A 12020-nucleotide genomic window follows, 5' to 3' on the forward strand; every position below is an offset into this window, starting at 1 on the left:
AATTGACATACAAAGTAACCTTGTTTCTAATTTAAATTTAAATTTAAAATTAAAAAACATATATAAAAATGACTATATTCAACTGTGAATGGTAACTATTTATTTTATTTGATGTGTGCATATGGAGCAGTTCTTACGTACCTGAAAATTGATCAATCAAGGCTACACTTAACCTATTAGCTATACAATAATTTTCTTTATGGATGCTTCATTTGTCCCCAGACTGAAGGAAATGTCAGGTTGTTTAACAGAAAATGTTCTGAGATGATAGTTCTTATTTTCACTTGAGAATAAATGATGAGGCATCAAATGTGTTCACAGGACCCTCTCTTGGTGAGTGTGATAAGTGTAAATCTGTTTTTCCTTAACTATGTCATTAGGAACATTTATCTTTTGTAGGAAATAAATATGGAGAGAACGGTAGATGAAGAATGAGAAGAATGTCTGTGTCACTCACTGCATCAAACATCATAATCCAGGCAGCAGCTATTGAGCTTATCTCAAACCAATTGCAAATTCTCCAAAAGAAACAGTTCAAAATCCAGTTGTCTGATATCTACAAAAATTTTTCATGACTCAAAGCACTGATTATTATTTGCCTTTAAAAAGTGCAGTTTCTAAAAGCCTATATTGAGTCTTAGCATTCCAGTGTCTTTTCTGAAAAATATACTTCAAAGACATCAATTAAAATTTAGTGCATATATTAAATTAAGTTTTATAATTCACCCATTGTTTTCTCTGTCTTTTTTAGTGACCTAGTATAATATATCGCTTAATGGGTTTACTTTTTCATTAAGCTTCATCTCTTAATATTTATTCTTTCTTATACACTGTAAACGTGGCTTATGATGTATTCTTGTTTATTTCCATATGGCCTTGTCCTGAGTCTTTCACTTTTATTTTGAGGTATTGTCTGTTTTCACTTTTGTGTCTCTTTTCCCTGCCATCTCTGTTATGGATTCCATACTGATAATTCTTTGATTAAAACACTGGTGGTAAAAGCCCGAGTGAGCTGGCAGGAGATCATAGACTGTAGACCAACAGCTGGGGATACTGTACGGTACTAAACTAGGTCTTCTGCATGTTGGCAACAGTTGTGAAGCTTGGTTTGTGCTAGTGGCCCCTGATAGCAGGAACAGCATCTATCCCTGGTGCATGAGCTGGCTTGTTGGATCCCTTAATGTCGGGGCTGTGTTTGAGGCCTTGGTCCTTCTCAACCTAATGTGCCTTTGGGGACTCCCCATGGGAGGCTTACCATTTCTGAGCAGTGCATGGAGGTGGGAAGAGAAGAGAACTGTGGTTGGTATGTAAAATGAATAAGAAAAATTAAAAAGCTGATTATTTGAATAAATCCTACCTCCCTCTGGAAATTTAATATTTGGAATAGTATTTCATAGGACCACCTCACAGGCATGGCTGATTCTTCGTCATTTAACTGGTTTCACCCTGAGTTAATGTGTAAACAACTGAGTGTATTTATCCTTTTTGCAGATGTAAATTATAGGATGGAAGGATTTGAACATTCAGCGACTGCTGAGAATACTTCCATTGCTGAAAGAGAAGCTGATTCATGACTTACTGAATATTTAAATATTGCACAAGTAGTCACCACCAAGAAGATTATATAGCCCAAGTCAGGTGCTAAAGGATAAACAAGGAAGGAAGACAGAATAGCAAAAGCATATCTTTCATTCAAGAATACAAGTGGGTGCTACAGGTGTTTATTCCCTAATATGACAAATTACTATTCCAAAATATTAACCTAAAACAACACGTTATCTTAAGGGTATCAGTACTAATGTAGTAACAGGATTATACAGTAAAATTAGTAGGCAAAGAATACATTTAGTGAGACATTTTGTTTTTATTAGCCTCACACTGTAAGTTATAAGTTCAACAGTAACTGTAAAGATGAGTAGGAACTTAGCAACATTTGGATGGTGAGTTGTCAAATATACTTACACAAGTTCCTTATCGAAAAAAAGGTCATTAAATATAAAAATTCACTAAGTGCCAGTGACTCCAGTCTACTTAATTTCAATGAAGCCTCATGCCACAGATATGAAAGGAACCTTATTCTAATTATGAAGTTTGATACAGAATATACTTAGGTGATACAGATTAAAATAAAGCTTTAAGTTAGTCATGACAGACACACTAACATATGAAAAGGCTATGTCTTGAATATTTTATAATTTTTAGTCACTTTTCACATCTTAGTTTCTGTATTCCTGTATAAATCTTAACATTTTAATAGGTATAATAAAACACATTAACTTAGCATTATTCAAAACTTAAATTTTTTATTTCAGTCTGATTCTAGAATAAGAAACTTTTTTCACAAATACAAATAGATTGCTATTTTAATTGTGAAATTTATGGTATAGTATTATATTTTGGCAGCCTATTAATATAAGATATATTCATTTTATTTCTTATTTGCCAAGGTGTGTTTCCGACATCTTATCTTTGTATAGAAAAATCCCTTAGTTCTTAAAGACCACTTGAGATTATGCAAAATATTTCACTTAAAGTGGTTTTATAGCCTTAGTTTTATTGAAATGTCTCTTTAAGGTATGGTTTTATACTATCTTAAAATTATCAGTATTTATCATTTTTATAAAAAGTATTTGTGCATGTGCTTGTGTTTGAAAAGTTTGCCTTCCTGCACATACATTCATCAAGTGCATTTCTACTGTCCATAGATCCTAGAATAGGGCATTGGGCTGCCTGGAACTGGAGCTACAGAAAGTTCAGTTGGAGAAACTGAAGCTTTGTCCTCTGTGAGATCAGCTGATGCTAATCACTGCTGAGCCACCATTCCAATACCCAGATTTATGACTTTTTAGTGTCCTGAATTTTAAAGTCTCCAATATACATTGAGACAGATTATATGAGATGTTTTATGGTGTGGCTAGTCTGTACTTGTATTTCTACACTTCTTAGAAAGGTAACTGAAACATGAAACTCTTTAAAATGACATATTCCCTACATGCTATGTGAGTGAACATTTGAGGTAGTACATAAAAACTTGGTTTCACATCTTTTTTTCTTTTGGTTTTCTTCGAGACAGGGTTATTGTTTTGGAGGCTGTCGGTCTGGTTTCACATCTTAATCACTTCTTCTATGTGTGTGAGCATATGTGTGTATCACATGCCTATTGAGCATGTGTACAAAAGTATATATGATGGCAGGAGAGTTCAAGAATTATTATTTTCTTGGATTACTCTCTACCTCATTTATTTTCTCCCTGAATTGATATTATGAGCTGCCTACACAGGTGGGCCAGCATGTCCCAGGGTTCCCTCTCCTTCTTTGCTTGTCTAATGCTAGAATTTCAGACCCTGCACCATGCCAGGATTTCTGCCTGGGTTCTAGGTACAAGGCCAGAATTTCACCAACTGGGTTGAGTCAGTTCCTCACCTTCCTGGTTTCTAAAATTTAGTTAGAACCATGTACACAGATCTACATAGTGAAACATGGAGTAGGCATTTGCAACAATGTTAGCAAATTATAGGAAAATGGAATATTTCACTTTAATGAGTTAATCTGACAGGCTCCTCTATAGGTTTCTTTTTGAAGGATCAGTTTCTTACTCTACTTTGGAGGCTGTGGATATGACTAAGGTGGCACCTGTCTTTGGTTCAGGTACCACTTTGTGGTCTTGTGTGTTGTGAAGTGTGGAATCTACACTGTACTGCTGCAACTGTGAACTCCACCATGCTTCTCCTGCCAAGGTACTGGCAGGTCTATGGAATGATGAGGCTAAATAAGCATAAATTCTTGACACTCTGGTTGGTTCTGTATATTATTTGGGTGATGATAAGTAGAAATAACTAATTATGCCTCAAGCTGGAAGCAGTGTAAATGTGCAGAAGTGATCCATGTCAATGTGGGTAATGTAGATAAGAAGACCCATTTTCCAGACTGTAAATATTCCTGTGTTTTATTAAATTACCCATATTTGCCAACATCACAAAAATTGTGATTAATTTATTATTCCTTAGACAACAGGTAAATGAATTTATTAATGGTCATGTTTCTATAACACTTAATGGTCATCAGCATAGTTTATTTGCATATTCAGTATTTTCTGTTACATAATCAGTTAAAGGAAAAGATGAAGGAAAACGATGTTTTTCATTAAATAAATATAATTTTCTTATTTTAATTATAGATTCCTGTGAAACTAAATAGTTTCCTAGGCTCTTCTATTAAGCCTGATAGGAATATTCACCTTAAATTAACCTCTCCATCGCAGCCCTCTTAGGCCTTTTCTAGAGTATGAAGAGTGATAGATAGCACATATAAACAAAGGACTGGGTTTTTAAATCTAAGAATAGGAAAGAGATCATAAGGTCACAGAATACTTGCCTAAAGGTTAATTAGTCAGTATTAGTCTTCATCCTCACAACTTATTGAGCAGATGGTAAAGACTACAGATCTGGCATTTCTTGGAAAAAGATCAGCTCTCATCAAGTCAAATCATTTAGGGAACCTTGCTAGACACTCTTTGCTGACTTAAGAAAAAAACAGTTCCCGATATGTTCTTCTACTAATGACTTCTTCTCTACTCCACTGGATCACAAGGATAAAGGACAATACATTCTATCCTATATGAAGGTAGTAATAAACTAGTGTAATTTCTGACTATGAAAAGCTATTACCATCATCTTTGAGTCACTCAAATGAATTGGAAACAGGCTTTCTCCCTCTAAAGAAATCAGCAGGCAAATATAGAAGAGGGAAGAAATCCCAAAGCAGGAGAGACATGTAAAGGGAAAACATAAGGTCCGTTCCCACATGAAGCCAAATGGTGTGTCCTCAGCCAGCAAAGATGACATGATTAATGGCCACCTCCACAGAAGGGGAAAAGTTTTAACACAAGATGAAAGAAAAAAATGATCTGAGACAGTAATTTTAAAATGTTACATAAGTCGGTTCTTTCCAAAATTGTTTCACACAAATTAAAGTAAAAGCGGGTGGGGAAAACAAAGAATATCACACCTGTGGGGGATTCACCAGCAGAAGGAGGGCAAGAGGCCAAGAAAGGGCAATGGTGACAAGGACAAATGAACACAAAGCTTGACCAAACAGGGTGGCACATACCTTTGATCCCAGAATTCTGGAGGTAAAAGCAGCGTGTTTTCTGTGACTTAGAAGCCAGCCAGGGCCATACATTGCAACCCTTACTAAAAAATGTAGAAAAAGAATAAAGTGTGTGACCATGTCATTATGAAGCTCATTGATTCAAATAGTATCTTTAAATTCAATAAAAATGCATATGTCATACAAGCCAGAGGCCCACAAGGTTTTCATAACTCATAGAATACGTAATAACTGGTGAAAGGGAACAAAAATATGATGACAACGTTTTTAATTAAATATAATGTATATGATATATTATATATTAATATAATCAATGCTATTATTTGTCATCAAGATAAAGACAAACATTTTGTATTATAGAGGGTCTCTTTTCATTGACTCATATAAAATGTTGATCAATTTGTGTTGTTGTTGAATTCTAACTTTACATCATGGTGGTCTGGTAAGATACAGTGGGTTATTCCATTTTTTTTTGTACATCTTGAGGTTTGCTATGTTACCAAGTATTTGGTTGATTTTAGAGACGTCCCATGTGGCACTGAGGAGAAGGCGTATTCTTTTGTGTTTTAATGGAATGTTCTATAGATGTCTGTTAATCCCATTTGGGCCATAACTTCTGTTAGTTCCTTTGTTTCTTTGTTATATTTCTGTCTGGTGTTCCTGTTTAGTGATTAGAGTGGGGTGCTGATGTCTCCCACTATAACTGTGTGAGGTCTTATGTCTGATTAGAGTTTTTGTAATGTTTCTTTTACAAATGTGGGTGCCTTTTTATTTTGGGAAATAGATGTTCACATTTGGGACTTGTTCCTGATGGATTTTTCCTGTAATGGATATGAAATGACCTTTTGCATCTTTTGATTAATTTTAGTTTGGAGTCTAATTTGTTAGCTGCTGGGATGGAAATACCAGCTTGTTTCTCGGGTCCATTTGATTGGAAAGTCTTATTCCCATACTTTACTCTGAGGTAATATTTGTCTATGATGTTGAGGTGTGTTTCTTGGATGCAGCAGAAGGATGGATTTTGTTTCAGTATTCATTCTGTTTAGCCTGTGTCTTTTTATAGGCAAATTTAGACCATTAATATAGAGGGAAATTAAAGAGCATTGAGTGTTAATTCTTGTTGGTTTTTGATTAGATGTTTGTATAATTATCCTGATTTTTCTTTTGGCTTTTGGTAAAGTGGGGTTATCTATTGCCTATGTTTTTGTGAATGTAGTTAACTTCCTTAGGTTGGAGTTTTCCTTCCAAACTTGTACAGGCACTTTGGAAATCAGTATGGAGATTCCTCATGAAAATGGGAATCAGTCTACCACAAGATCCAGGAAATTCACTCTTAGGCATATACCCAAAAGACACAACAAAGACATCTTTTTAACTATGATCATAGAAGCATTATTTGTAATAACCAGAACCTGGAAGCAACCTTGATGCCCCTCAACTGAAGAGTAGATAGAGAAAATGTGGTACAATTACAAAATGGAGTACTAGTCAATGGAAAACAAACAATGGAATCTTGAAATTTTCAGGCAAATGAATGACACTAGAAGAAACCACACTGAGTGAAGTAACCAAGTCACAAAAAGACAAACATGGTTTTTACTCACTCATATATGGATTTTAGACAAGGAGCAATGTAATGCCAGGTTAAAATCCCACTGCCAGAGACTCTGGGAAACAGGGAGGATCCTAAGAGAGATATGCATGGAAGAGAATGGGACAGGATCTCTTGAGATGATTAGGAGCATGGGGAGGAGGGGAGAGGGAGCTGGGAGAAAGACATGGGGACAAGAGGAGGGGAGAGGAGAACATGGGGGAGCAAGATGTTTGAGTCCGAGGAAGAATAGAGGAGGACAGGATGGGAGATAACATAATAGAGGAAGCCATTATAGGTTTGAGGAGAGATCTGGCACTAGTGAGATGTACAGACATCATTAAGGATGAAACCAACTGTAGGAGGAAGTCTGATGCCGCCATTAAACATGTGACTTACTAAGTCTATGCCGCCATTAAACATGTGACTTACTAGAGGCGCATTCAGATGAGGTAATAAAAGGGCGGTTTACCACACCGCTAACCACACCCACTTTAGGCAGGACTAAAGACGTATACGGCTGGACGTGAAGACGTATACATACGTAGGCGGAACTACGTCACTAGCCAAGCCCACTTTTGGGCATGGCTAGGGGCGTTACGGGGGAAGGCATAAAAGACAGCGCACAGGAAGTCTCGCTCTCTTTTCCTGGAGTTCGGCTTCCGGTCCAGTCGCTAGCTGAGATCTGCTGGGCTTCTCGGGGTTTGGTATCTTGTGAGTAATTTTCTATATAAAATACTTAGCCTTATTTTCAGTAATTGTGTGTCGCGTATCGTTACAGCGTCCGTAAAGCCAACAGTTTGGTGTCGGAGCGGGATTGGAATCGGGACCCAGGCGCTTCTCTCGGCCTGACCAGGCACACGTGGACTCTCCTTTCGCTAAGTTCCTCACCACTTCGCTCGGCAAGGCACGATTCCTGCCGCCAGGAACCAGCACCTTCTACCTGCCGGTAAGGTTAGGCGGAATTCCAAGGTTTCTCTCGCGGCCACGTGCTGTTTTACTGGCGGCCAGCTGACTCCGGCCACGTGCTCTTTCGCTGGCAGCCTGTTGATTTTGGCCTGAATTACTCCATTGGTAACAAACGTAACTGCTTTATACAATGTCAACAGCTAACACTATGATGCAGGATGTTAAGAATTTTCTTGTTTTTTGTATGGATGGGATTTTAGAAAGGGTTGAGGACCTACCTGAAAGGTGCTTCCTACCCATGATGGTGATTATTAGCTTCATAATCAATATAATTTTGTTAATGAAATGGCTCAAAAATAGGAATAAACTTATACAGGTCATGCAGTCATCGCAGGATAGTTTTGAAATCTTAATACAAAGGATTCAGGAAATGCAAAATTCATTGCAGGAGAGTAAGAAAGGGTTGGTAGAAAATATTCAGGATATTAAAAATGATAATGTAGGTCTGACGAACAGGTTTAAAGAGACGGAACACAAAATTGAATTATTTTCAGGAAAAATGTGTTCCATAGATAGAATTGAAAAATTGGAACATAATGTGGAAACATTTAACGACAAACACGGTTCCATGTTTGATGATTTCACTAGCAAATTACAAAGACTGGAACATAAAATTGAAATGCTAGCAGAAAAGAATTGTTCCATGTCTGAGAGCAATGGTAAACTAACTGATAGAATATCATTTGTTGAAGGCAGTTTACATGCTATTGAGGTACTTGCTAAGGATGAGAATATTAGAAATTTGGAATCACATGTAAATGATGAATGTAACAAAATGAAAGGTTCCATGACATCCTTAGAAAATCATTTGTCCCAAGAACTTCAAGAGCTCAGAGAAACAATGATGAATAGACTGCAGGATTTAGAAGACGCTCAATCTGATACTTCAGAATCAGAAATACAGGCAACAGGTCAGGACAGGAGTTTCCCAAAGCTTCTCAAATGCCGGAATGATTTCCCTAAGGTTGCTATGCGTTCCCCTATGGTTTTTCCAGTATCTGTATCAGAAAAACCAGCAACGAAAAAACAATCAAATGGTCCCATTGCTTATCACTGGGAGCCTATACAGATGAAGGATCTAAAAAATATTAAGGAGGCCATTGTCATGTATGGTCTTCATTCTCCCTTTGTCAGAGAGCTCCTAACCTCATGGGCTACTGTAAATAAAGTAACCCCAAAAGACTGGGCCCAATTAGCCTCTGCAGTACTCGAAAATTCTTGCCAAATTCAATGGAGAGCTTTGTGGAGGCAAGAAGCAAAAGCAATTGAGATTCAGGAATTGCAGAACGGTCATGAAGTACCCCAAGACAAGATTCTTGGGGAGGGTCCTTACGCTGACACGCAGGTTCAATCTGCATATGATGAGCACATGTTGTCTTTGTGCCGTACAGCTGCTTTAAATGCCTTGGATAAGGTTTGTGAAACAGGAGAGATAATGCAACCCTACACCAAGGTATTACAGGGCCCAAGGGAAAGGTTCACTGAATTTTTAGAGAGATTATCCAGAGCAGTAGAGGTACAGGTAGCGAACCCAGAATCCAGGCGTCTTCTTATAGAATCTTTGGCGTATGAGAACGCGAATCCTCAATGCAGGCAGGTAATTTGGCCATTAAAAATAAGATCAGCGCCATTGGAGGAATGGGTTCTGCATACAGCGAACCTGGAATGTAAAAGTCAGGATACAGGAGCTTGGGTAGGTGAAGCTATTTCTACAGGTTTGAGGAGGCACCAGGATGCCAAATACCCTACCTGTGATGATATAGAGGCATGGGTAGGGAAGGCAATCTCAAAGAATTTAAATAGGCGTAAAGATGCAAAATGCTTTAACTGTGGTAGAATAGGACATCTTAGTAGGAACTGTAGACAACGCATTCCTAGAAATAATGCTTTTACCAGGAATGTATCAAACAGAAGGCCTAAGCCTCCTGGTCTATGCAGGAGGTGTGGGAAGGGGCGCCATTGGACTGATGAATGCTTTTCCACAATAGACAGACAAGGTAGATCTTTACAGCAGGGAAACGGGCTTCCGGGCTCCATGGAGCCCCGAAGAGGAAGATTATCCGGTCATTCCCAGTGACAGTGGAGGACAGCCTCTCCCAGGACAATTAGAAGATCCACTGCCCATTGTAAATAATACGGCACTGGATAATACATTAGCTCCAGAGGATGAATCAATTACATCAGGAGGAGATACAAAACATATATTTTGGCAAACTTCTATACAATATCATAGACCCAAACTTCCGGTTAAGGTAAATAATAGGGTGATTTACGGATTACTGGACACCGGAAGTGACGTCACTATCCTTAATCAGCAGTCCTGGCCACAAAACTGGGCTTTAAAAGAGGTTAATGTTCAATTCTTAGGGATCGGAACCCTATCTGAAGTTAAACAGAGCGTTAGATGGATTGACTTTATTGGGCCAGAAGGACAGAGAGGAAGGTTAAAGCCATACGTTGCAGATATTGCTATAAACCTCTGGGGTCGTGATCTACTCCAGCAATGGAATACGCAGATTAAAATTCCTCCTGTATCAGCTAGGAATTATAGACAAGCTCTTAGTGGTAGTAAGAATATAGTAAGACAGTACAGAAAACAGATGCCAAACGTACAGGCTGTGCAGAAGCAAGATGCTAGTGCCAAACCTACAGAGCAACCAAAAGCTCTACCATTAAAATGGCTGACAGATGAACCCGTCTGGGTGGGTCAATGGCCTATGACATCTGAGAAGTTAGAGGCTTTGGAGAAGTTAGTTCAGGAACAGCTAGATGCTGGACACATTGAGGAATCAACTAGTGCGTGGAATTCGCCTGTTTTTGTTGTCAAGAAGAAGTCTGGTAAGTGGAGAATGGTTACTGATCTTAGAGCCATCAACAAGGTAATTCAGCCTATGGGGTCTCTACAACCTGGGATGCCGTTACCTTCTCTAATTCCTAAGGATTGGCCAATTATAGTTATAGACTTAAAAGATTGTTTCTTCACCATACCGTTACAAGAAAACGACAGAGAAAAGTTTGCCTTCACAGTACCTACCTATAATAATTCCCGTCCGGTACAGAGATTCCAGTGGAAGGTACTACCTCAAGGTATGTTAAACAGTCCAACTTTGTGTCAATATTTTGTGAATAAACCTCTAGAAATAATTCGTAAAAAATTTCCACATTCGTTAATATATCATTATATGGATGACATATTATTGTCTGATTCAAATAAGGATACTTTGGAAAAGATGTTTGAGGCAGTAAAGGAAATTTTGCCTCGCTGGGGATTACAAATTGCCCCAGAAAAAATACAAAGAGGAGATTCTATTAACTATTTAGGTTATAAAATAGATGCTCAGAAAATTAGACCACAGAAAGTACAGATCAGAAGAGATCGTTACCGGACTCTTAATGATCTTCAAAAACTATTAGGAGAAATCTCTCAATTACAGACGATTATTGGTGTAGAAGGGCATGATTTAAAACACCTGAAAATGGCTTTAAAAGGAGATAAAGACCTAAACAGCCCACGAGTACTATCAGCTGAGGCTGAAAAAGAATTAGAATGGGTAGAAAAGAGAATATTAGAAGCACATGTGGACCGTGTGGATCCAAATCTGGACTGTATTCTGGTTATTTTACCATCTAGAGAATACCCCTCAGGAATATTAATGCAGAGGGACGACATCATTCTAGAATGGGTATTTCTGCCACATAAACAAAATAAAAAATTGAAAACATATATAGAAAAGATATCTGATTTGATATTAAAAGGTAAATTAAGGCTTCGTCAACTGACTGGGAAAGACCCAGCTGAAATTATTGTACCGTTAACGAATGAGGAAATTTCCTCCTTATGGAAGGATAATGAGTATTGGCAAATAGCTTGCAGTGACTTTTTGGGAAGTATTAGTAATAACTATCCCAAAACAGAGAGAATCAAATTCATAAAGAAAACAATTTGGATTCTTCCACGTATCGTGAGGCAAACACCTATTTCTGGAGTTCTTACCTTCTACACGGATGCAAACAAATCAGGTAAGGCAGGGTATAAATCAGGAAATATAAGTAAAGTAGTTCAAAGCCCTTACAACTCCGTACAAAAGGCAGAGTTATATGCCATTCTCATGGTACTTAAAGACTTTACAGAGCCTCTCAATATAGTCACGGATTCTCAGTATGCAGAAAGAGTTGTCCTGCACATTGAGACTGCAGAATTTGTTCCTGATAATACAGAATTAACCTCATTGTTTTTACAATTGCAGGAAATCATCAGAAACAGGACTCATCCTATATATATAACACACATCAGATCCCATACAGGTCTGCCAGGTCCTCTGGCACAAGGCAATGATGAAATTGATCGTTT

Source organism: Mesocricetus auratus, unplaced genomic scaffold (genome assembly GCF_017639785.1).
Source record: "Mesocricetus auratus isolate SY011 unplaced genomic scaffold, BCM_Maur_2.0 Super-Scaffold_100676, whole genome shotgun sequence".
Classification (NCBI taxonomy): domain Eukaryota; kingdom Metazoa; phylum Chordata; class Mammalia; order Rodentia; family Cricetidae; genus Mesocricetus; species Mesocricetus auratus.